Raw genomic sequence first — 26,195 nt, 5'->3', positions numbered from 1 at the left:
TGACCATGGGAGACTAAGCTTTTGTGCCTAGGTTTGTCATTTTTTGACTCCCGTACCGTCTCTTCATGGCAGTTCGTCTAATACAGCATGAGGCCGTTTTCTTATACCCTGTGGAGTAGGGTCCTCTCTGCAGATATCCCGGAGATGGCCGTGTTCAGACACTGCCACTCTCCCAAAAAGTCTGCGTGCCTGCGCCACCCCCACCTCGGATACAGTGTGTCATTCCGCATCGTGGCATTTTTGACAAACCACGGTGCTCCAAATATTGTCTTGGAGTCTTGTTTGAATATGTTTTGGACGGCTTCTAATTTCTTTTGAAGCGTGGAGTTCAACAAAGCTTCCCATGCCGGGTAAGCATATTAGAATCGGCAAGACGTATAGCCGAAAAATGAGTAGTTTCATCGCCAGTGGATATGGGCTGGCACTGTTCAGTACTGGGTATAGTGAGGCCCTGACGGCCTTTGCCCTTTGGGTCACATATTTAACATGTTCTCCTAAGGTAAGCCGTTTATCCAGGACTACTCCCAGGTACTTGACTGTTTCCCCAAAGTGAATTTTCTCTCCTGAGATTTCCAGCTGCCTGGCTGGAGCACATGTCTTGTATGTGAACATCATTGCCACAGATTTTTCACAGTTAACCTTGATTCTCCACATATCGAGCCACGGCTCTACTAGATCCAATTTGAGATCCTTTGGAATGTCTTGATCGCGTAATCTACACTTCTGGATTCACAATATGCAGTTTCATCTGCGTATAGAGCTTATGACTCCTTCCAACAGCGACATATAGTTGACGTAGGCCGTGTACAAGAACAGCGAAAGCACTGCTCCTTAGGGGAACTCCAGCGGCAATGTCTCTGGTGGAGGAGATTGTTCCCCCTACCCGTCCAACAAATTGTCGGTCTAGTAAATAAGACCGTATCAATTTGACATAGCGACAGGGAATCATCGTATGCACGAGTTTATATAGCAAGCCGGTATGCCAAACTTTGTCAAACGCTTTGGCCACATCTAGAAAAACGGTTGCAGCTACCGCTTTTTATTTAGGCCTCCGACAAGACTATAGATTATTTTAACCAGTTGGGAGAGTCATCGATTGGCCCTCCCTGAACTCAAATTGCTCAGGCCGTACTTCTTTTCACAAATATCGCCTAAGTCTCTCCAGGAAAATCCTTTCAAATAGCTTTGACAACCCTGATAATAAGATCGGGCTGTAATTCTGGGGAAAGAGCAGACTTTTCCCAGGTTTGGGTAGGCATACCACCTTTGCAGTGTACCAGCAATTCGGAGAATATCCAACGTACAAAATTAACGTGAATATTGTGGTTATGGTGGCTATAAGAGCGAGTGGAACATTCCAAAATGCGCGTGCACCGATCCCGTCAACACCCGGAGACTTGTTGGGGCTTGTGGCTTTGATTGCTGCGGAAACCTCAGCTTCAGTGACTTGATCTATTTCTAGTGGGGCGTCCTCTTCCACCTGCGCCAAATAATCTGCGCTGAAAGGACTCCACCTCGGTTAAAGCAATACCTGCTAAGAATATTTAAAAGTTTAGAAAACTTAAATTCTAGTTTTTCTACCATTTCTGACAATCATGGTCGCTTTCTCATACTTTTCCAGTTTATTTTATTTAACATTTTCAGAGACGTCTCAATTAATATGTGCTTAAAATAATTAAGGACTGTTCTTCATACCCCGACCCCCAATGAACTGTACACTCACCTAAATGTTTAAAAATGCTATACTCATTAGACGTCCATTTTAACTTCAGCAGGAGAGGTAATGCATAGTTAGCTCCTCCTTGTTCCCAATCTCTCACCCATTTAAAATTAAATTAGTTTCTTATAAATTTATTATTTTATGACCTTTCCTATTAGATAGTGCGTCCTTAAAACGAACCTCCACATTCACAGAACTGTCAAGTGCAAGCTCTTCATGCAATGCATCAAGATTCATGGTTCTTCCACTTACATCCCTGACTAAAATAACACGTTTTAAGTCGCTACATCCTTTCAAAACATATTTTCAAAATCCATAATTCATCATTCTACCCCTTTAAAATATATTGAAAGTAAGAAATACTAATTATAATAAGATTATTTTTATCAAATTTGTCCTCCTAACACTTTTTTTTATACCCCGTGTACCTGACACAATTTCTCCCCTTATCTACAAAATCTAGACATTCTTAGGGCTGGCTGCTAGAGTACCAAAATTGTGAAATTCTCTTTTTAAATCTACCACTTTGACATGACTTTTAAAACAAAGGAAGATACCATTCATCATTATAAAAAAATCTGGATTGTCTATTTTCCCCTTCAACACCCTGGCGGACAATCTTATCCTATGCTTCATCCCTAGCTCCATAAATACATCAAATTCTCTGATTCTCCTTCTCCAAAAGCTGTAATAATCTCTGTTTCTTAATCATTTATTCTATAGCAACAAGTTCTGATGCTAAGACTTATCGTTTACATCCAGTATGTATTTCAAAGTACAATTAAAGAGTATTTACTTTGATGAGCTATCAATATGAATTAAACCCCGATGAAGTATTCAAAAAGCTTGATAACTTCTTTGCAGAAAATGGACTTAACTGAAAGCAAAGCATTGGTTTCTTATTTGATTGTGTTCAAACTACAACAGGAAAATATGGAGATGTTGCCACCAAAGAAAAATCGTTACATACCCTCATTCACTGTAGCCACCACAGAGAAGCTTTAATAGTAAAAAGGATGCCAGAACAATTTAATCATGTTCTCAAGGAAGCCATAAAGGTGGTCAATTTTTTAAACCTTGAGCTTTAAAACTCTCACTTATTTTTGAAATTGTACTGAAATGAGTAGTGGCCAGGATTTAGTTACTGCTACACACAATGGGGTTCGAAAGGAAAAATGTTAAACAGGTTACTTGCCCTATATTTAGAGATGCATATGTGCCTAATCCATACAGATTTTGAACTGTGCAATAGAGTGTTACAAGAGATATGGAACAACATCACTAGCCTACTTATCAGATATTTGCAATCGCCTCAATGACTTAAATTTTGCAAGGTGAAACAAACCGATATGAGCAGAGACAAAATGAAGACAATAAAATAATATCAAATGATGAATAATAAGTGTTTCAAATAAAAACCTGCATTCTTTTCCAAATTTGCAAAAATTCTTTTTTTTTTAAATTATAATTTTTTATCACTTTATAATTTGCGATCTAGCTATCGCTATCCTAATGAAATATTATACATTTAATAGTTCAGTGGTACTCTAGTTATCTTGAAATTCACATGAGTGAATGTAAAAAATGTTTGAGAACCACTACTCTTAAAAGAAAGCGAGTTTGTCGCCTTTGATGTATTATAAAGAACATTAAGAAAGGTTAAGGTGGAAAATATAAGTTAACAAAATAATATACCTGTATTTTGGGGAAAAAACACATTATTAAAGAACAAATACACACTGTCTATTCATCAAAAAAGGAAGAGCCTCTCAATTCAACCCATATCTGTGTTAATATTTTTCAGCGATTATCACATATAATTTTATAATGACTAAATATACTTGAACAGTGTTTTTTTTTTGTCTGAAGGGGAACCTTTCCCTGGTATACCAAGGAAAGATATTTCTTCCATGCACATTTGATCAAAATAAGTTTAGAACTTTAGGAATTCAGCAATAGGCAGGCTTGTAATTTCTGCATCTCTACATCTCAGCTAATGATTTGTTATGTGGTTTATTTAGAACTTTAATCACACAAATTCTATTTTCTGAAAAGTTATACTGAAAGGCACAATTGTAGCTATCTGTATTTTTCACATGATTACCCACGGTTTTGCCATCAAATTGAATTAAAACACACTAAAACTGCACCCTCCATTTTCTAACTGATCTCTGCTAAGAGTTGACCATTTAAATTTCTTGACTGTACCTATAGGTCCATTTAAAAGACCCTCATTGGCATATCTTATGGCACATTACTCATGACCCCTTAGCTATCTTTACTGTGTGTAAAAGACAATCACAATTGTTGACATCATTTGGTGGTTTTTCACGTATGTGGCAGCTTCTCAAGATACACCAATTGCAGCAATATTATACATTCAACATGTAATATGCAAAATTTCTATCATTTTAATAAATAACAAAAAGGAGGAGATTATCAATTAAAACCAAACTGACCCTTATCTACATGATACATTTAATTGAAACATTCAATTTAAAAGTTGAATGAGCAGTCCTAACAGTGAGGAGCATTGCAGCAATCCCTGACAATGCTACTTGTTGATCGAACAAATGCTAGAAGTAGATTGAATCAAAAAAGTTTACCCAGTACCTCCAGGAGCATCTAAAAAAAATACTTTTTTCTGTCACTATAGATATTGTGAGTAATGGAATCAATATCCTTGACAATGATCTGGTACTAATTTAAAAAGGTTAATATTTACGTATTCTTGAAGTTCATTGATATTAAAAGAATTTCAGAACATTGTATCAAAGTGATTTTCATTACCTTGTTCATCATGAATTGGGTGTTTGTAAACCAGAATCACAAATACTTTTCACAGACTTAACTTTTTTTTTCAATTTCAATAAGACCTGTTATTGAAAATATCTCTATTGAAAAATATCTTGGGAATGGCTCACCATAAGAAAGAACATGAGAATTTAGCATTTCCCACCTAGCAGCCTGAATGAGAAGTGTAGCAGCACCGTAAATTACTTTTACACATTTTAATAAATAATTTTTTATTGCCTATGATATTCCAGATTACATAATGAAGCTACTAGCAATTAGTTTAATGGTTCTTGACATTTTTTCTAACATATAAACAAAAGTTTCCTCTTCATATTTTTCATCTTAATATAGCCTATGACATTCTGGATTACAAAACGAAGCTACTATTAAACTTGGGCAGAAATTAGTATAACGGTTCTTGAGATTTTTGTAACATACAAACAAATGTATTATAAAGATATTTAGATTGAATAGTCACAAAATTTATTTATTTATTTTTTGTGTTAATTTTACCCACTGATGTATAAACAAATTACAAAAATGTTGAAACCTAGCTTACATTGTTATTATATTATTACAAGTTATTACATAGGGGGTGGTCTTTAATCTTTTTTCAATTTTGGGCCAATAATTTTAACCTGTACTGGATTGAGGGAAGCAATTCAGTGCAAACAATATTTTAATAGTGCATAAAAATATTTGTTTTTTCGTTTGGATGGCATTATGAAAAAGTTGAACCTTAATAAAACATACTACTTTTAAATACATTACAGTAAATTTTCTGAATTCTTTTCAACAGTTATAATTGTATCTCAATTCTTTCTTGTGTAACTGTTAATTAATAAATTATTGCACAAGAAAGAATTTACACTATTTATCGCTAAAAGTTAGGTGGTTAAAAGTTTTGTATGAGAAGAAACTAAGATCAATTTGGTTAAAGAAATTCTTCCACTGTTAATGTACTCATTAAATTCAGTTCTATGACATTTACTACTGTAGTTCATTTAATACAAATTCAACAAACATTGAATAAAATTAAATATGATTGTTATCCAACTATTCGTATAATTTAATTATTCTGAATTTTTAAATATACAAGAATAAAATAAAATAAAATAAATTTTTATAATTTTTTTCAGTCTGCGAACCATGAGTTTACAACTCTTGCATTATATCATTCAATTTTTTATTGAAAACAATTATTGAAGGAAAAACTGAAGAAAAAATCAGATACGGGTAGGCTGAAGAAGATAAAATATATCATGGATGATAAAAATTGCTCAAGCTGGAAAGAATTACAGAAAATGGCTCAAGAGAAAAGGCTCTGGAAAACTTATTGCAAACCAATCTGCAGACCAATAACAACAAAGAAAGAGAACCTCGGAAAGTTAACTTCTACGTTTTATTTACAAGGAACCACACCCGAGAGATCTGCTTTAAGTCAAAAGACTCATTACAAAAAAAAATGTTATTTGCAACAAACATCTACACATCTGATTTTGCATCATTAGTGGCAGTTTTTTGATTTCCTGGTGCAAGGACAATTTCTTACAGTACTGGTTTCTGCAAATCGTCGTACTGACCTGGCCGCAGCTGATTTATTTTTTGGTTCTGTTTTGAAATTTTATTATTAAATAAATCACATATATTTTGTAAAGCCATATTCTATCACTGTACCGGTACATCATCAACAGAGTTATTTCAGTTTCAGTTAAAAGGATGTATTTTGTCATATGATAAAGCTAAATGAATAAATGAAGATAATTATAATAAAATCTGTGACAGCAGAACAAATATTTCAACCCCTGCAACTTAATTCTCCAGTATGTAATTAATGTAAAGAAAATCAAATACTGTACTTGTATGTTGAAGTAAGAAACCAAAATGAGAATTTAACTAGCACAGTTGTAACTTAAATACAGATTCCATTGCTATAAAGTAACAGCAGATTTATGACCGTAAATTTGTTTCAAAATTTATTGTATTAAGTAATTTAGAACAAAAAACATTTCACTAAATTTTAAAGTTGAATATGCTATAGTAAATTATATCAACTGACCTAACAATTTAGTTTGCAGTGTTGCAAATTATTAGTTGTTTTGTTGTAATTATTAGCTTTATTTTTTGTTGTGAAAGCTGTTAGTGTTTGGACCATTAATTCAAACATTAACTGTTGAAAGTTTGTTATTAGATTAAATTCTAAAGGTAATAAAAAACAAAATGGTTACTATGGGGTGTTTTACCTCTTTTTATTATCATCATTGAAATTTTTCCATTTTTACAATTTTGATTGCTTATAACTCGAAAACAGTCATTTATCAAGAAATGGTTTTAATCACAGTTTTTCTCATAAAACTTTACATTAAAATCATTATGACATGTCTACCTTCCTATTTTAAAAAAAAGTTTGATTCAATGTGGTGAATCCAAGATGGCAGAAAAAATTTCAAACACCATAAAGTAATAATTTTTTAATAATGTAGATATTCACACCTTTATCTCCTAGTATTCCTTAGTTTTGAAAACGAAGCGGTTCCCATACTTTAATATCACTCTGTATAATCAAATAATGTGTTATTACATACATATTAAAGTATATTAAGTGTGTAATAATTATATTTATAAAATGATATTTTATATAAATATCTTAATATGTCATATTAACATAATTCAGATATCAATAAAGTATACATTTTCTTTCAACTAAATTTTGACAATCTTAATATTTTATATAGCCAACAAAAACTGAAAATAAATAAAAAAATTAAACTAAAAGAGTAATATTAACACACTCTACATCTAAATAGCAATAAGCTCTTTCTCTGAATTTTATTGAACTGATTCAGCAAGTGATATTTTTGAAATCTTAAAGAGTCCCAAGTAAAATAACAAGAGACCAAAAAACAATATTGAACAAAGTCTGTTTCATTATGATAAAAGCCATAAACAAAATATAGAGAAATATAGTTGTTTTTTTTTAACACATTACCATAGACTGGAAATTATTTTTTTTTTTTAAATTAAAAAAAAAATGTTACATTCAGCCTAAAGGGGGTTAAGAAATATTAAGTAATGTACATTTAAATGAATAAACTAATTTTAAGCTATAATTGACAATTACATAGAAAAGACCTCAAAACACTGATTCTGTTCAACAAATAATGCACTGAAACTTCATTCAATAATGATTAATCGTATTATAGAGAAAAAAAAACAAATCACAATAGTAGCACTAACTCATTTATATAACTACTGATTTTATCAAAATGAGAATCACTAACAATAACCTTAAAGATCACTTAACAGCTGTTAGTATTGTTTAAAGTTCAAAATAAATGTAACATTGTAAATCATTAACATTAATTGATTAAACAATAAAATTTAACATACTTTATTTTCAAAAAAGGAAAAGATTGTACAATCTTATTTAAAATAATTTTATTTAGTCAAATAGCAAAGAAATGACCATCCTCACCCCCTTCTCTGAGTAAAAAAGTGAACTGACCTAAGTTTTAGTCAAATCAAAACTGCAAAAAGTATGTTTTCGAAAAGCACTGGAAAAAGTGCTTTTACTAGTCCAAAGTTGTCTCTACAAAAATGTGTTCAGATCATAAATTCAGAAAAAATAAGCATTAACTCGGGAAATTACATGCTTTAGTACTAACAATATTCTAAAAAAAAATATCTGTAAAGAGGTTTTACCACTGAAACTACTAAACTCCCAGTGACTTGACAATAGAAACTTTGTACATCCACTGCTACAGCAAATGGGATTTAAGATTATTGTAGAAAAAGTAGACATTTTTTTTTACTGGTCACTGAAAATACGAATGCCAAAACACTGCTACTAACTAAGCATTGTATATGATTTGTCTCTACCATATCTGATGAAAGATGGAAGTCCAGGAGATTGCATTCATCAATCAGTAAATGATACATGCACAGGCCCATAAGGTCCTAAAAAATGATTAGCCTAAAACTTTAAAATGTAGCATTACTGCACAAGTGATCATTAGTAAAATGAAGTACTCTGGTTAAATTATTTCTGTTTGATCAATAGATCACTAGGGACCTCAAGAACAAATTGGAAATAAGCAACACTAAGATGAAATTCAGAAAAGAAATTAATTTTGTAAAAATAATACTAAAAGTGAGATAAAATTGTAAATATAATTTAAAATAAATGTAAAATTAATCTTTAAGAATGCCGGTTACATTATTTTGTTTATTAAAATTATTTAAATTATTATGATTTTGAATGTTTACAATAAATCAACACAAATGTCTCCTTAGTTAATATTTTCTGCTAATTATTAATTTCACAGATACAGTACTCCATGATAGTACAGTTGTAACCATGATGTACAGTTTTGCAACCACTTCTACACACACCAATTAGTTCAGTTCTACTTTAAGTGGTTCAATTACTAGTTAATTTTTTTTTTTTATTTCTGTACTATTTTACAAATCTGTAAAAGTAATCTTCAACTGACTAATGTTGAAAAATGAAGGCTATAGGGTCAATCCATTTGAAGTGTTCCAAAAAACATAAGCTGGTTGCTTGACAAATTCAAAAAAATTGAAACTTACCCACTTGTTTCCTGTATGTTTCAGGAGCTTAAAACTATTTTTTTTTAATTTTTATTTAAGCAGTTTACCTGTGATGGCAATTTTTGTTACGGTGTGCACACCTACTTTTGTGACTAAAGATTTATGTAAAAAATCATAACTAAAAAACTATTGGTACTGGAAGGATGAAATAAAGCAATTTAATCATATTTTCTCAAGGTAAAAGACTGGTCCAGTGGTTTATTTGCCTATTTTTTTCTATGACAAAATTATCAATAATGCTGAACATGAAAAACAGTGAAATTTCACTTTTGGTCGTTTTTTCAAGAGACAGGGATGGCATACACAGTTTGAATTACTTTTTTATATCTAGGTATATGTTATTAGTTTTACTATAAATAATATTAATGGTTATATACTTACCCCTAAATTTTTATGAATTTTTAAAAATTCAAATTTTGGCTTCAAATAACTCTAATTGGGCTAGTGATAAAAATCTCAAATTTGCACAACTTAGTGTTTTTGTAGATTTTTATAGCAAATAAAAAGGTTTCTAGTGTACTGTACTAATAAAAAAGTTAAATTTCTGAAAAATCATGAAAAACCTGTTAAAAGCGATACCATACTAAATATTAAATAAGTGCTCCAAGGGGGTTTCTTGTCTTCTTTGCACTTTAATATTTTTATACTTATTATTATAGTTGAAATAGACGTGTTTGAACCATTCAACTGCAGTGTTCATGTTATAGCAGGCGCTTGAAGTTATTTTTAGGAATCAGGAAAATTCATGCTGCAATATGCTCATTTATGAATCATATAGCTTTGCAGTTACAGACTGATCAGTCTGACATTAGTCTAGTTATTTGAAGCCAAAATTTGATGTTTTTTAAAAAATTAGTTTTCAAAAGTTCATAAAAATTTAGGGGTAAGTATCACCATTAATATTATTTATGGTAAAACTACTAACATACACCTACATATAAAAAAATAATTCAAACTGTATATGCCATCCCTGCCTGTTGAAAAAAATTACCAAACGTGAAATTAGATGTGCGCACTGTAAAAAAAATGGCCACCACAGGTAAACTGCTTAAAAAAAACAGTTTAAGGTCCTGAGGAATGTAGGAAACAAGTGGGCAAGTTTCAATTTTTTTGAATTTGTCAAGCAACCACCCTTGGATCACCTCAAATGAATTGACCCTGTAGCTAAATCATAAAATGCATGTCTCAAAAAATACTGCTACTTTTTTATTCGCAAAATGAATACTAATTTAAGCAAGTTTCATACAGCATCTTTCCTTCTACATTTGATTTCCCAATGTTTACTAGTACGAAAGTTCAGAGAGAAATGTTACATAAGGTCTAGCAGACCTAGACAATCATTATTTGTCTGACTGCTATCATAAAGTTATCCATCTTTGAGCTCACCAAGCACTTAACATATTGGCTGAGGTACCGACTGCATGTCCTGTAAGAGTACTTACAGTGAGACATCCTACTCTCCCCTCAAATTCCCTTTTGTGCAGCAAGTGTATTTTTCATCTACAAGGATGAATCAAACATAAATGGTAATTTTTTTATAAATTTATTGATTAATAATATACACATTTTATACCTTCATCATTTCTCTATATATTCTCTGCACAATCTACACACTTTTGCCATCGATTTGGAAGCTACAATATCCCTTGTTTATAAAAAGTCTGAGGACGAGTCATCAACTATGTTGTTGTTGACGACTCAGTCGTTGCATACGTGTTCCTTGATGTCTTCATTGCTTTCAAATCGTTCTCCCCCCCAAACAATTCTTTCAAGGGCGCAAACCTTCTTCATTTTCCTTTGGGTTGCTATCTCATTCCTCAATTACAATATCTTGTCTTTCTTGTTCTGTTATCTCTTCAACTCCATCTATGTTTCCCTCATTCTTGTCATACTGAATTTCATTGATTACTTCTGGCATTTCAACTACATTTTCAAATTTGTTTCCTTCATTTTTAGTTTTTATGTAAACAAACACATCTTTTCCTATTTCTATGTTCTTGGTTTTATGTACATAAATTTTGCATCCCTTTCTTTCTTCATCATACCTCATAAATACTCACATTTAGCTTTAGCATCCAATCATTTCAATCTCTTTTGCTTAGGTAAAACATAAACACACACTCCTACTAAACCAAGTATGCGTAGCTAGTTTATATCAACACTTTTGTTAGACCACAATTCAAACAGTGTTCTTCCTTCTACTGTATTGGTACTGGTTCTATTTAAAATATAAACAACAACATTTACTGCTTCTGTTGATTTTGCTTGTAGCATAGTTTTAGCTGCCTCTAGTATGGTTCTCATCTCCATCTTTACTTTACCATTTTGTTCAGGAGTATATGTTATACTCTTTTGATGAACTATTTCTTCTTTCATTAATATTCATTTACAAATTCTTTACCGTTGTCTGATCTAAAACTTTAATCTCATTTTCCGTAGTTCTCTTTGATATTTTTAAATATAGTTTAATTTTCATATACTTTATTCTTTTCTTTTAGTTAATACAATACTCTATAATGAGAATAATCAACTTTGATCAAGATGAAATATCTAGAACCTCTGAGGTATTTAACCTCTATAGGGCCAAATAAATGAACATGTATGCGCTTACACATACAACTGGTGATCATGTTGCTTGGACTAAATGAAGACCTATGTCGTTTGCCCTTTATACAAACAATATAAGCATCTTTTCAAAATATTTTTATGTGTTTAAAGTTTTGATGTCCTAAACATTCATGCCAAATCCCCCAAGCTTTGTTCAAAATTTGGTTTTGCAGTAATATTAGCTATCAAATATTCAGAAGAGATATAATAAAAATACATGACAAACATTTTATTTTGATGTTTGGTCATAGCACTAACATTATTATTCTTTGTAAATTTCTGTCTGTTTATCTAAAATCATACTGTACCCCACACTTGACTCATGAAAATAAATTTAAATAAAACACAACTCACTTAAATAAATTTACTTTTAAATCTAGTGAAACAGAACATTATTTAATGATGTTGAAACCCATTCACAACCACTGTCTAAATTTATTTTTCCCATACTGTGGCTTTTATCTTTGACCCATCTCTATTATTAAATATTTCAGTTTCAATCTCTGTATAATCTTCCAACAGTTCTCATGTACAACAAAATGTACACGCTCGCACGGCTATTGACACTCCACTATTCTCCAGACAAGTCAACAAACATTGTAGTTACAATAAATGCAGTACTCTTATTTTTCTTTTCCTTTTCTAATCTAAAATGACATTTATTAATCAAAAGTCCTTGTTTTCTTACACAAATAGCATGTCCACTGATCTTGTTTATATAAAATCTTATCATTCTATAATCCTTTTTTAAGATGTCCATATTTTTTTGCAATTAAAACCTTTCCTTTTACTTACTACATTACCTGCCAAAGTGACTGATTGTTCTGCACCGACTCTATTATTCAAATGTTCTTCTTTAATTACTAATCTCAACAAAAGCTTCTGTTTTTCAACTGCAACTGATTTCCATTCGGATATAAAACGTTTAAAATTCTCAGGCAATGACATCAAGATAACTATGACATCTGATAACTGTTTCACCAAATTGGTTAAATTGATTAACCATTTCTTCACCTTTACTAAACAATGTAACATAAGCTATATCTTCACCTTCATATTTATAATTCAGAAATTCTCTGTTGTAACAGGTGAATACTCTTTTCTGGTTAACTTTCACTGAAATACCATTTTAATCTGGCCACATATCAGATGAAATTTCACAGTTTAATAAATTTATCATTAATTTTTCTGAAATTCTGTTATGATACAACTGAGGTGTTGGTTACTAAACTTATATTGTTTTGGTTTATATCAATCAATAGCAAGCGAGTAACGATAGGAATAATTATATAGGAAAGACAATGAAGACAGAGAATACATGCTGCATATGAGAGTTCTTATTTAATTTATTAAATAACATATAAATAAACTGATGGTTGTCAATTGTATTTATTAAAAGCACTCTGAAGGGTTATGGGCCCACACATATAATTGCAAATGGTGGCCATGAAAATTTTTGAGTTGTGAACATGTGGATAACAGCAGTTTGGGAAGTTAAACGAAAATAACTGGAACACTTGAAAATTCCAGATGAGAATAGTATTCATAGCTAAAGATCTCTTTGACATTACCAATGGAAATATACAGAAACCAGGTGCTTCAAAAGCTGTGGAATTGTAAAAGTTTGAAATTTATGAAGCACGTATACTGAAAGTGTTAGTAACACACATGGAATCTGGGCCTTTGTCACATGTTTTAATGTACATGACTGCAAATGAAATGTAGACTAACTTGAAAACAATATATCAGCATCAATCAAGTGTGAGTATTCATCTATTACAGCAGTAATTTTTTTAATTTGAAGTTTGAAAATAGTGCTATGGACTTTTAATCAAAAATTCAAAGTTTAACTGCTACTATTAAGCAGCAGAAGTAAAAAATACCTTGAAAAAATGTTATTACGAAAATAATTACGTCTTTGCCAGATCAGTATAAACATTTTATGTCTATTTGGAAGTGGAAGCTGAAATCAACAAATTCTAAGCAATTTAACAGCTAGATTACTGACTGAAGAAGAGTTTGAAATCTAGTGAAGATACTGTGCTGTTAACTGCTAAACATGTAAATAAGTTTAGTCTCAAACTTTTTCTTGTGGAAAAGTTGGACATAAAAAGAATCAGTATAAGAATTATTCAAGTTCTATGGAAAATAATGATATTGTGTCACATGAAAGGCCATCTATTAAAAGATTGTTGGTTTCATCAGAAGAAATTGTCAGAAACAAACAAAATTTAAATGATTCAAATGAAAGATTGGCCTTAATTGGAATTTCTGCGGTGAATTTGGATACAGAATGGTATCTTGATAGTGGAGCATCTGAGCATATGTGTCATGATCTAAAGATCTTTGGAAATTATGTACATTTTAATGAACCGAAACAAGTAAGAAACAGGTAATGGTTCAGTAACCACTGTATTAGTACTGTTTTTATTAAATTGTATGATGGACATTTTAATAAATCATCCATCCTACAATTTAATAAAAACAACATGAAAAATGTGCTATATCTACCCGATTTAAGGATAGATATAGCACATTTATATTCCTGTACAGTTAAGGGTAGGAAATCAAATAAACTTTTTTGCATTATGTTTTGCTTGGATAACCAAAATTTTGTAGACCAATATGATTGTTGTATGGCTAATGATGTCATAGCGAACTCAAATAAAAAATCTTTAATCTGATGGCATGAAAGTTTGGTACATCAAAATTAATCATACAAAATGTTTTTTGAACCTAAATGGTAGTGAGTATAGGTAAAAATGAAACCTTGTTCTATGAAGTCTGTGTGCAGGGAAAACAACACTGAGATTCATTCAAAGGAAAAAATTCACAGTCAACTGACATTGGAAACATAATCCGTGCTGATGTCTGTGGTCCTGCAGAAATTGACTCAAAAGGTGGCTCGACACATGTTTTTATTGAAAGATGGCTGTTCGCATTATAGACAGGGGTATTTTTTAAAACTTAAGCTTTAAGTTTATGGTAAGCTTGAACCTTTTGTAAAACTCTGTGAAAAATCAAATGGGTCACAATATTACAATCTTAAAAACACATAATGAAAAGGAGTTTGTTAATCACAATCTGAGAAAACATCTGAATCAGCAAGGCATAGAATATCAAACTACTATTTCTTATAATCTAAAACAAACTGTTCATGCTAAATGAGAAATGTGTACGATCATTGAAGCAGTTAGAAAATGATAGCAGCAAAACTTCTAAGCAAGTCATTTTGGAGTGAAGCAGAAAATTCAGCTGTGTGTATGGTTGAATAGATCTGGGACAAGTACAATGAAAGGTAAAATACTTTATAAATTATGGAATAAGCAAAATTTTAATTTTGAAAAAATAAAGCCACCATTTAATACAAAAGTGTGGATGCATTTACCAAAATAGAAGAGAAAGGAACTTCATCTTAAAAGTAGAAAGGAAGTCTTTGTAAGTTATGGTAAAAGCACAAAAAGACAGAGTTTATTTTCCAGATATCTCTGGTCTCTTTTCATGAGCAGAGATTGCGTTGTATAAAGTATTTTTCAGTGCTATTTTTGAGCTGCTGGTCGAATTGGGAATGAACCTTCTCAAGTTTCACGATTTGCTGTCTGAGAACTGTTAAGTTCTTATTGTTAGACGATTCATACACCTTTTCACAGGGATTCTGAGATTTTGGTCCAGGATTTGTTCGAGCACCCACCTCATCACAGTAAAAAGAGAGGCAATGACTCCTAGTTGCAAGTTCCTGTTACGAGCAAAGGGGCCTTTACAATCCTGCTCACGCTTTTTTAGAGCGAGGACCATAATCTGTAACTGTGTGCTGATCTTTGATTTCACACATTTGATCCAGTAGCGGCCAAGAGGTGCAAATAGTGACAGGAGAAAACAAAAAGTCTCCAGTTATCCGTGGCTCACTGCAGGTAGTCGTCACGCTTGTGGGCTTGTGCCCAATATCTGTAATAGAAGGAATACAGCGAGCATTTTGTTCATATACTGTTAGGTCAAGTCATCTCCAACCATGAAAGATGTTAGTTAGGTAGTTAAGAAGCCTAGCCAGAGAAGGGGCTGGAGCTTTTTCCTTCGACCTCCTCGAACACCGGTTGTGATGACAGTTCAAAAGTAGATATAGGGATGACCATCCAGAAGGGCATGAACCCACTTACTGAAGAGTTTTTGCAAGTCAGGGGCAGGCCTGGCAGTTCTGCTCTATTGGCCCATGATGATTTGGTGAAACTGGGTGGCTTGTCTTCCTATTTAGCTAACCCTAAATGTATTATTGCAGCTACCAAGAAGAAATTATTGCTTTGGCTCGAATTCTTTCGAGTGGCTTTCACAGCTCTTGTTGAGGTTTTCAAAAATCTTGCCTCGAAGCCTAAAGAAATAACCATAGCTCAGAAACCAGTCCCAGCCCCGATGCAACCATGTAGGTATGTTGAGGTGGTCAGTGGCAGACATGAAACCAGCCAGTCCTCTAAGAAACCTGAGGTTGCATTTGTTAATAGAGCGGAGGGCTCGACTGTGCCCAGCAGTCAGCTGAAAAAAGACTTCCAGGTTGCCCTTCGGGATGACAGGAAAGGCCTCAAAATCAGGAACATTAAAGAGACCAGCAAAGGATTAGTTGTGGTAGCGGATGACACAGAGACCATTCAGGCAATTAGAGATTCCACAGCAGTTAAGCAATTGAATGTGAAAAAAACAGACCCAACAAGAACGCATAGGCCCTGTATTATAGTCTATGATATTGACTGTAACTTGAACGATGAAGATGTCTTGTCCCTCATTACGGAGCAGAAACTGATTTGGATGAAGCCACCTTCCAGCGGGACTGCAGGTTGATCTTTAAAATGGGTACACGAAGGCTTTGAGGTAAGTTCTGGTCTCCTTCAAAAATTTACATCCGCAGGCAGACTACTTACTTAGTAGTGTTAGAAAGAGATATTACTTTTGTTCCATCTAAACCTAATAATTTCTCTTTTTTTTATTATGATGTCAACATGAATTAAGACGAACCTACACCTGAAGTTGAACCATGCTGAAAACATAACTAAGGATCTGAGTGCGGATAAAAGTTTAGAAAAAAGTTCCCCGAACAAAAACAAACATGGTCCAACTGATAGAAGGCAGCTTCATCCTGGGGATCAGCTGCAGCCTCCAGTTAAATATAAAGATGATGAGACATTTTTTGTTAGTGTGACTGACATGCCAACGCGTTCATGCAGAAAGGGTCAATATATGATGTTTATTCTCTTGTCACCAGATTAAATTCATTTAGATTTTGTTAGCTGTTAATGTAAATTTTGACTGGCCTGTTATGCAAATGGATCTCTGTAGCGCCTTTTTGCATGGCAAACTGAAAGAAAATGTATTCATGTGTTTACCTGAGATTGCAATTTTACAAATGATAAAGTGTGTAAACTTAAGAAAGCAATTTATAGTTTAAAAAATTCTTCCAAATGCTGGTACGATAAGTTTCATGAATTAATATCTAAAAATTTTCTAAAGTTTTAAAAATTTATGCAAAATTTATATTGATGACATAATTATCAAGGAGTCAAATAACCAAGACATTAATGTTTTTAAGAATGAATAATAATTTTGATTATAATTATTTGCTACGAGAAAAAAACAGAAAATACTGAGATAGAAAATAAATGTAAAAGATCAATAGGTTGTATTAGGTATGCAATGTTAGGCAGCAGATCAATTTGTGTGCAAGTATTAATAGTCTCTGCAGATACCGAAGTTGTGTTAACAATGTAAAAAGAGTGATATGTTACATCAAAGGAACTCTTGATTTAAAATTAATTTGTAGTACAGTACAGCTTCTATTTAACAGTACATTTCTTAAGTCCAGACACCCTAATGTTAATTCACCCAAGTTAAAAAGAAAGGTATAATGTCAACATAAATGTGGGAATGGTCTGATTAAGAATTGAACTACTAAAACTACCCACTGTGTTTATGTCAACGTTATTTTAAAATCATGGTGTTTCAAAATAACAGAATTTATTAATTATTTTCATTAAACATATTAATTAATCAACACCATTAAGTGTAATTTTTACCAACTTTAATAAACTTTCATGAACAAAAAAAAAATGAATACAAATTTTATAATACTTAAATTTCGTATCGTTTAACACAAGCTCTATAAATATTCAGGGTATTACAATATCAATTTTACTAGACCCTTTTTAGCATACTTTACATACTATTAACTTAACAGTCAAATACAAAGTAAATCAACAATTGTGTAAATTGTCTCCATCAACATAATAGCAATTTGGCATTACACTTTAGTTTTCATTAAAATGTTGGGTTTGTAAAGTTATTAGGTTAACCAACATTCAAGCTAAGCTAAGAAAAATCTGGCATGATAAAATAATAATAACAAAGCAAATTTGGTTCAAATGCACATAAGAATCTACTAAGGTTTTACAATTAAGTAAAAAATAAAAGATTACTTAACTTAACTATTGGTAATAATGAACTTAACCAAAAACACAGCAAAACATTGAACAGTTAAGGATGCTTACCTAAATAATGATTTTTACACCACTACTCAATAAGAATTTTAACAACTGTAAATTTAATTTGTAAGCTATCAGACCACTCTGAAAAAAATCTATTTTCCATTCAGGAACTAAACAACGCTTTTAATCACAAAACTGGATTTCTCACAGTTACCGCAACCAACATCTGCACCGGAAAGTGATGAAAACGACGTCCGGAATATTAAACCACCAGTTACTTTAAATTTTAAGTTTCATATAAACTTCTTCAAAGTTGTTTCCAACTCGCTTCTTTCCGAAAATAAAATAGTTATTTTACTACAAATAATTACAGAGTGAAGATTATAAACACAAATAATACGTTTGAAACTGGGTTAATAACAAACATGTATGTGCAAAATTTACAAAGTAACATTATGTTTAACATTTGTTATACATAATGTTCGCAAAAATAAAAAAAATAATATAAATAAATTATTCAACTCAAGATACATAAATTAAATTGTAATATCTGTTAAAAATAGAAAATCGTTACGTAAGTTGTTTTCGGTACAGATATCAGTATACGGACTTTGACTTTTGTGATCTATAAAGCTGTAAGCGCGAAAAGAGCTCAAAATAATTTTTTTTAAATTATTCAGTAAGTTGAGATGTAGACATATAGTAATAAATAATACAATATTAAATTATATATTAATAATTGCAACATTAGTATACCACCAAACGTTTATAAAATTTATGCCACATTAGAACAAAACACATTAAATATTAACACCAAAAAAAGTATTAAACAAAAAAAACACCAGTCTCAAAAATTCCAAAACTGGATACTGAAAAGTATAACCAAAGGCAAAAAAAGATTGGTATTCTGTAACATTATCTCGACAAAACGGTAGAACAGCACTCTCTCTATAAAGGAAGACTATTAGGAAGTTACTGTTTTTACTTATGCTTAAACATTAAGCTAATCAAAACATTATACAAGTGTCCACTTGTAGCATTTTGATATTGCCATATATTTATCTTGCCAGACTTTTTACACTTGCATTCATTTGAACCGTTTGTTATCTATTGTAGCTTAAGATATGCTGTCGTCTGCTATAATAATAGTTAAGTATATCTAATTTTGTTTTTGTTTCATTATCCATCCTATGAGAACTTTCTAACCTTCATTATTATTTTTTACTTTTTTTTACATCATCTATCATTTAACAAAATTTAATATTTTAATGTTTATATGTACTAAAATGGTCCTCAGTTAACTATTTTAAACATAATAAAGTTTTAATCCACTTTTATGATTTTTATCCTCTACAACAGTGGCTTTCTATAAAGAAACCATACTTTTTTTTTTAATTATTTAGTTGGTAATTTACATATATTTTTGGCTCATCTCCTTCTAACTACTTTACTTAATTTTGAATGTCCTGCTCCCAGAATTCTTTTCACTGATGGTAAGATTCTTGGAATTCTGTTTATGCAATAAGGATTGATCATACAACAAATCTTCTTTAATCTTTTCACTTGCTTTTAAAACTGCACACTTTCAAGGCTGGTTTTAGTTTTTTGCAATAGAAGAAGTTTGCAGGAGAACATTTTGGAAAATAAGAGGGTTAAAGAATAGCCAATGAGGCATGTTTTACAAATAATTCATTTATAAAGAATGGTGTGAGCAGGTAGAACACCCATGAATTACTGTTTTGTGACTGTGGGTGCTTGTTTCTTACTGCCACTCTCATAATCTGTATGACTCAAATAAGATTCTTTCTTATTTTTTTGTTGATCTTGCAAGAGAAACGCCTAATAATATGAAGATAGTCAACATCATGAACTTTAGATTTGAGTGACTATGTTGCATTGTTTTTTTTTTGTTTTTTTTTCATTAAGATACATTTCTTTGATCTGTGTGATAATTGTGTGTTGGTTTATATATCATAAAAGTACAGCCATATCTGTTTATCTGCTATAACATTTTTAAAAACATTTTATTGTCATTACACTACTCCAAAAATTCTCAGTAGGTAATAACATATTTTTGTTTCTTTGTTAACAGCTGTGGCACAAACTTGTCCATAATGTGGTTCATTTTAATTTTTTCTCAAAATCAAATGACATAAAGTTTTACAATTACCACTTTTTCTGATATTCATGTACAACTGACAAAATATTTTCTGTAACAACAGCATGTACTTTTACAATGTAGCCATTATCATCTACGTTATGGTTGTCCAAGTTGTTCTCCATTAATATTCTAACTAATTTGAAACAATTACATTTTAACAACACGTTTGGTTCATATATTATTACAAAAAACTTACTGCAAAATTTATTGCAAATGATACTTCTAAAAACTATTCATAGTCTATTTATTATTTCAATTCAATGCAGTAAACAAACACTGATAGTAACAAATTCACAAAAAATTTTAATTCTCAAAAAGCACTGTTAAAAACAATAGAACTGACATTTCTACAATACTATTACATAATAAAAAAGTAAATATTTAAGCTATCAAAAAAATAAATAAACAGCCAAAGTTAAAATTAGATAAATTTGTTATAAGCAAGTTTGCCTTTGTTAAACTAGTGTTGTAAAAGTAAATAAAGATAATTGTTTAAAAAGAAAAAAGAATTTATGAAAAATTATATCTCAAAGAAAATTACTTAAAAGAAATTATTATCACAGATTATTTTAAATGAAAAGAAACAAGAAAACAAACTTAAATTGTAAACAAAAATCAAGAAGAAATAATAAAAATATATATATTTTTTAAATTTATATAAAAAGAAAAACTGCAATACTAAATATAAAATGGAAAGGTTAGGTGACCTAATTCCTATTTGATGTTCTCAGAACTTCAGACAAAATCTTCCTTACCAGGAGATAATGTGGTAGGGAAAGAAATTATGAAAAATTGCCATTAAAAGTCATGTGATATGACATGCAGCTCTGTTGGTTGAAAAAATGTCTTTATTTAAAAGCAAGCTTAAGAATTAAAAGGTATCTTAACATATAAATGTAATATTTATCAATTCATGGTTTCCACAAATCAACTGTAAAAACATTCAGTAAATTTTTTTGTAGTTGTCCGCATAGTTGAAGTTACATTAGTAACTTGAATTTTGTAGATCTTTATCTAAAATCTTAATTCTAGCTTCAGATAGCTTATATGACAAAACCATGCATAGATTGGTTTTGACTGTATTTAGTGGCCTTTCTCATTGATATTACATTTTGGATGTATAAAGGGTGGCTGAAATGTAATGAACACTAAAACTTAACAGAGTACAAAATATTGCAGAAAGCAACAGGTGCTGTCATTTTGTACTTTCATTCCCCTACTATGAACATTTCAAAACACATTGACCCATAACATCTCATTTTCTATCAGTTGTCATTATTATGGAGTTGAGTGTGTCTAATACAGAGGTTTCCAAACTTATTTTTCTCATACACCACTTTCAAAATTTTGCTGGTTCTGGTGGACCCCCTGCAACTACACTTCTACCATATTTCCAGTCGACGGAAAATGTGAAGATTAGATCTAGCTATGAAAATTTGCATTACGGCTGAGTTCCACGAACTAACAGCTTCTGAAAAAAAAGTGAGAATCGATCGGTTAATTTATGATTGACTGTGCTGTGAGTGGATGTCAAAAAAGTAAAATTAGCCAATCAAAAAAAATGCTTCCATCCAACTTTACATTTTTGACATCTACTCACAGCACAAGAAAGTAAACGATTCTCACTTATTTTATTTAGAAAACTTCCCATTCAGAGTGGTAAAAAGCAAAAGAAAAATAGTATATTTTTTTGTGTTGCATTTATTCAAATATGTAATCATTACACTATTAATTATTATTGTTATCATATTGCAATGTAATATAATAAAATTGTTGTAATATAATTAAAATTAAACATTAATAACGTAATGTAACTTCCACAATGACAATCACAAAATAGTTACAATTTTAATGGGAGGAATGTACTTGATCAATTGACAGCAAATTATCAATATTTGGCTTCAGTTTTGTTTGGAATAAGCGCACATCTCCCCGTTCTGTGATATTGAATCTGCTCCTTTTTTTTGATAAAAGGTTTGTAACGATACTAAAACTTTTTTCGACAAGATATGACGAGGGAAACGCTATCAAAAGCTTTCTCGCAATTCCCCACGGTCCAGGATATTTGTCTGGTATTTCTGCCTGCAGCCAAAATGTTTGATTCCCTCTTTTAAATTTCACCTTCAGCTCCTCATTAGTGCTAAGCTCGAGTAGCTCCTCTTGTAATATCACATTCTCCACTTCCGTTTCACCAAATGGATTTATGATCCGTGGTGGTATTTCCATCGTCAGAATATCTTCAAATCTGATTTTGAAGTCATCATGCAGGGCAATTAAATGTTGAACGTATGTCTGAATATCCTCATCAAGGCATTCTACCTGTGACAAGTTTGAAAACTGGGAAAATACGCGCCGACTAATATTTTGCTTCATAAATTTCAATTTTCCAAGAAAAGCTGAAACTACACCCTTTGTTTTTATTAAATTGAGACTTTCCCCTTGTAATTGTAAGTTAATGTCATTAAATTTTTTGAACAAATCTGTCAAATACGCGATGTCAGCTTTCAAAGTGATCAGGTTTTCTTTTAAATCTGAATCTTTACCTTCCAGAAACTCTAAAACTGATTCAAAAAGTGAGTAAAATCTTGTTAAACATGCACCTTTCGACAACCAGCGTACTAAAGTATGTAAGAGCAATCGTTAGAAGTCTTCATCATTTTCATCGCACAATTGGGCAAATAAACGCGTATTCAATGCATTCTTATCTTGTTACAGCATTAATTACAAGTTGAAGCGATTGGTGCAATCTATCACTCAGATTTTTCGCTACTAGGTGTTGTCGGTGGATGATACAGTGAATTGCAGTTACCTCTGGTATAATTCTTTTAAGATGGCTTATAAACCCACGATATCGCCCGACCATGGCAGGAGCTCCATCTGTTGCCACTGAAATGACGTTTGTGAATGGAATCGATTTTTCGTTAAAAAAATCACTCAGGACATTAAATACTGATTCACCTTTAGTGTCCGTCTCCAAAGTTTTCGCGAATAATAGCTCTTCATGAATTTCTTCGTCCATAACAAATCGAACATATGCCAATAATAATGCTTCATTACCAGGTAAAGTTGACTCGTCCAGTTGAATAGAAAATCAGTTGTTTGCAGATAATTACACAAGAAACTTTCAATATCAGAGCTCATTTCATCAATACGTCTTTGTACAGTGTTGTTACTCAAAGGAATTCTTTTGAGTATGTCAAATGGAGATTTGTGCAGAACAGGTTTTAAAACCTCTTCAACAGCGGGTAAAATTAACTGTTCTCCAATGGAGTGCGGTTTTCCAGATTTCGCTATAAGTAATGAAATATTGTACGATGCCCGCAAGCCATCATCGTTACTTTCAGACGTTGAAGCGAACATACTGTGAACGGTAGGTCTCTTTTCATATTTTTCTTTCAATGTTTGAAAATATTTCAAATCTTTACCTATTTTATCAGGATGACACCTTCTTAGATGATCTTCGAGCTTCGATGGATACATAGAGTCATTGCTAAAATTTGGCTGCACAAAAGGCATATAGGCAATCGCTTGTCTGCCTTTGATGGAAGAAATCCAAATTTTAAATAATCAACACTGTACAGTCGACATTTCTTCTTAGATTCAAACATGTTTCGTATCGGTTACCTACCGGTAAATAAAAAAAAACTTTGTTTTAGTAATCTCAAGGCGGTCTTACTTAACAGGATATGACTATTTTAACAGAATAGGATTAATTAATTATTGCAATGAAATAAAGTACCAGCGGCAAACTGATTCTAATTATTAAAAGCAATAAATCGGTAAGATCCATAATAAAGTTTTATGAAAATGGCTGAACCGATTTTAAGTGATGTAAAACATTTTTTCATTAATTATATTTTGATATATTTCTGTAAATTCTATAGAAAATACTTTTAAATAACCAATATTTTGTATCGCCACTCTGCGATTTTGATGCACTTGATTTTGATGATTACTTTGATGCACGTTACGAGTATGTAAAGACAGGTACAATTTATGAAAATATACAACGTGTTACAGAATAAGGGTTACAACCGGGAAAAATGGTATGTTCAGGATCAGTTTTTAAGTCGATTCCAATAGTTTTTTATATATCTGAAAAAAAATTTAGACCAAAAATTAATAAATCCTTAAACGGAAGAGATTTCTTTTAGGAATAGGCCTCGCCTTTTGTACCTACGTATTTTTTGTAATTTGTGCATTTTTTGTTTACTGACGTGTACAGTAAATTGTCAAATAAATAAAATAAAAGTAAGTATAACAAAAAAGCAGGTAAGTACTTACTACTTTTTCCGACACTGGTAAACGCTAACATCTATTCACTTTACTTTTCTTTTTGAAATTCCAGAAACAAATGAGTAACGTTTATCCTTGGCAATCGTATTTATATTAGTGAAGAATCAAACAAGTTCATGCAAGGTTGCTAGCACACACACCACAAGTCGTATTTCGTCCCTTTGCACGTCTGAACAAGCGTTGCGGACGGCGGCGGTTTGCTAGTCTCGACACGTTCGTTGTAGTGAATATGGCATATGCAAGTTTTTACAAGTAACAGTCGCTAAGCTTCTCAAAACATTATCTGCCTAGATTGATACGCAAAGTCAAACCTTTTTTCTTACCTGTTTAGCCTCCGGTAACTACCGTTCAGATAATACTTCAGAGGATTAACGAGGATGACATGTATGAGTGTAAATTAAGTGTAGTCTTGTACATTCTCAGTTCGACCATTCCTGAAATGTGCAGTTAATTGAAACCCAACCACCAAAGAACACCGGTATCCACGATCTAGTATTCAAATCCGTGTAAAAATAACTGGCTTTACTAGGATTTGAACGCTGGAACTCTCGACTTCCAAATCAGCTGATTTGGGAAGACGCGCTCACCACTAGACCAACCGGTGGGTTTACGCAAAGTCAAGCCAACATTTTAGTTCTTCACTATCGAAACCAGATGAATTTTCGTGGACCCCCGCTTACGAATTGTGAACCCCCATTTTTTTGTCACGCCAACGTAGACCCCCGTCGAGTCTCCCGTGGACCCCTGGGGTCCACCTGGACCACTTTGGGAATCAATGGTCTAATACGTCAGAGTACCTAAAACAATGTGTAGTGATTGAATTTTTAACAGCAGAAAAAATGAATGCCAGTGACATACATTTTCATCTAAAAGCCATTTATAATAATCAAATGTTGATCGAAGTACTATTAATAGTTGAGCAATATCATTTTCTTGTTCATCAGAAGCTGGTAAAGTGAATATTAATGATGAAACTTGAAATGGTCGACCAGTTTTTGAAGTTTTTTTGGTGAAGTTTTCACTACATTTTGGAGCTACTAAAACACCATAGGAGATGTGTACATTGTATTTAACAACCCACAATAATCATGATCAGGGAGCTGATAATTTTAAAATATGATAATGCTTGGCCACACACATCATGTGTGACCATTGACACTCTTATGAAGTTGTAATTTGAACCTAATTTACACCTTCTGTACTCATTAGCCCTGTGATTTTTACTTTTCCTCAATTAAAAAAGGGATGTTAAGGGTCATTTCACCATGGATGATGAAATGAAGGACGCAGTAATGTGTGAATATATGTCCAAGGAAGGACCACCAGCATTCTTTATAAACGGAATGAGAAAATTGTTGGGAGAAATTTTTAGCTATAAATGGTGATTACATGAAAAAATAAATATGTTTTTGTAACAAATAATATGTACATCTATGCCATAACTTGTTTCATTTGACTACCTCTTTTTATTTGTAAGTTATGAGCAGCAGTGCATTACATGTCAGCCATCTCTCATACATACTGTTTTTATGCTACAACC

At 31.9% G+C, this 26,195-nt stretch overlaps 1 protein-coding gene across 2 annotated transcripts in view; it reads right to left on the bottom strand.

Moving 5' to 3' along the window:
• Nucleotides 1-18,422, bottom strand: part of Nup50 (nuclear pore complex protein Nup50) — a 54,942-nt gene extending 36,520 nt beyond the window's left edge. The window contains exons 1-2 of one of the 2 annotated variants that reach the window (XM_075358168.1): nt 18,262-18,422; nt 7,010-7,070 (exon numbers count right to left, since the gene is read on the bottom strand). The gene's annotated coding sequence lies outside the window, so the exon portion shown is untranslated. The remainder of the gene's footprint in view (nt 1-7,009; nt 7,071-18,261) is intronic. The other variant, XM_075358167.1, reaches the window with a different exon arrangement.
• Between the last annotated feature and the right edge of the window lie 7,773 nt (nt 18,423-26,195).

This window comes from Lycorma delicatula, chromosome 2 (assembly GCF_047948215.1).
Source record: "Lycorma delicatula isolate Av1 chromosome 2, ASM4794821v1, whole genome shotgun sequence".
Taxonomy (NCBI): Eukaryota; Metazoa; Arthropoda; class Insecta; order Hemiptera; family Fulgoridae; genus Lycorma; species Lycorma delicatula.
This window is presented reverse-complemented; position numbering and strand designations above follow the sequence as displayed.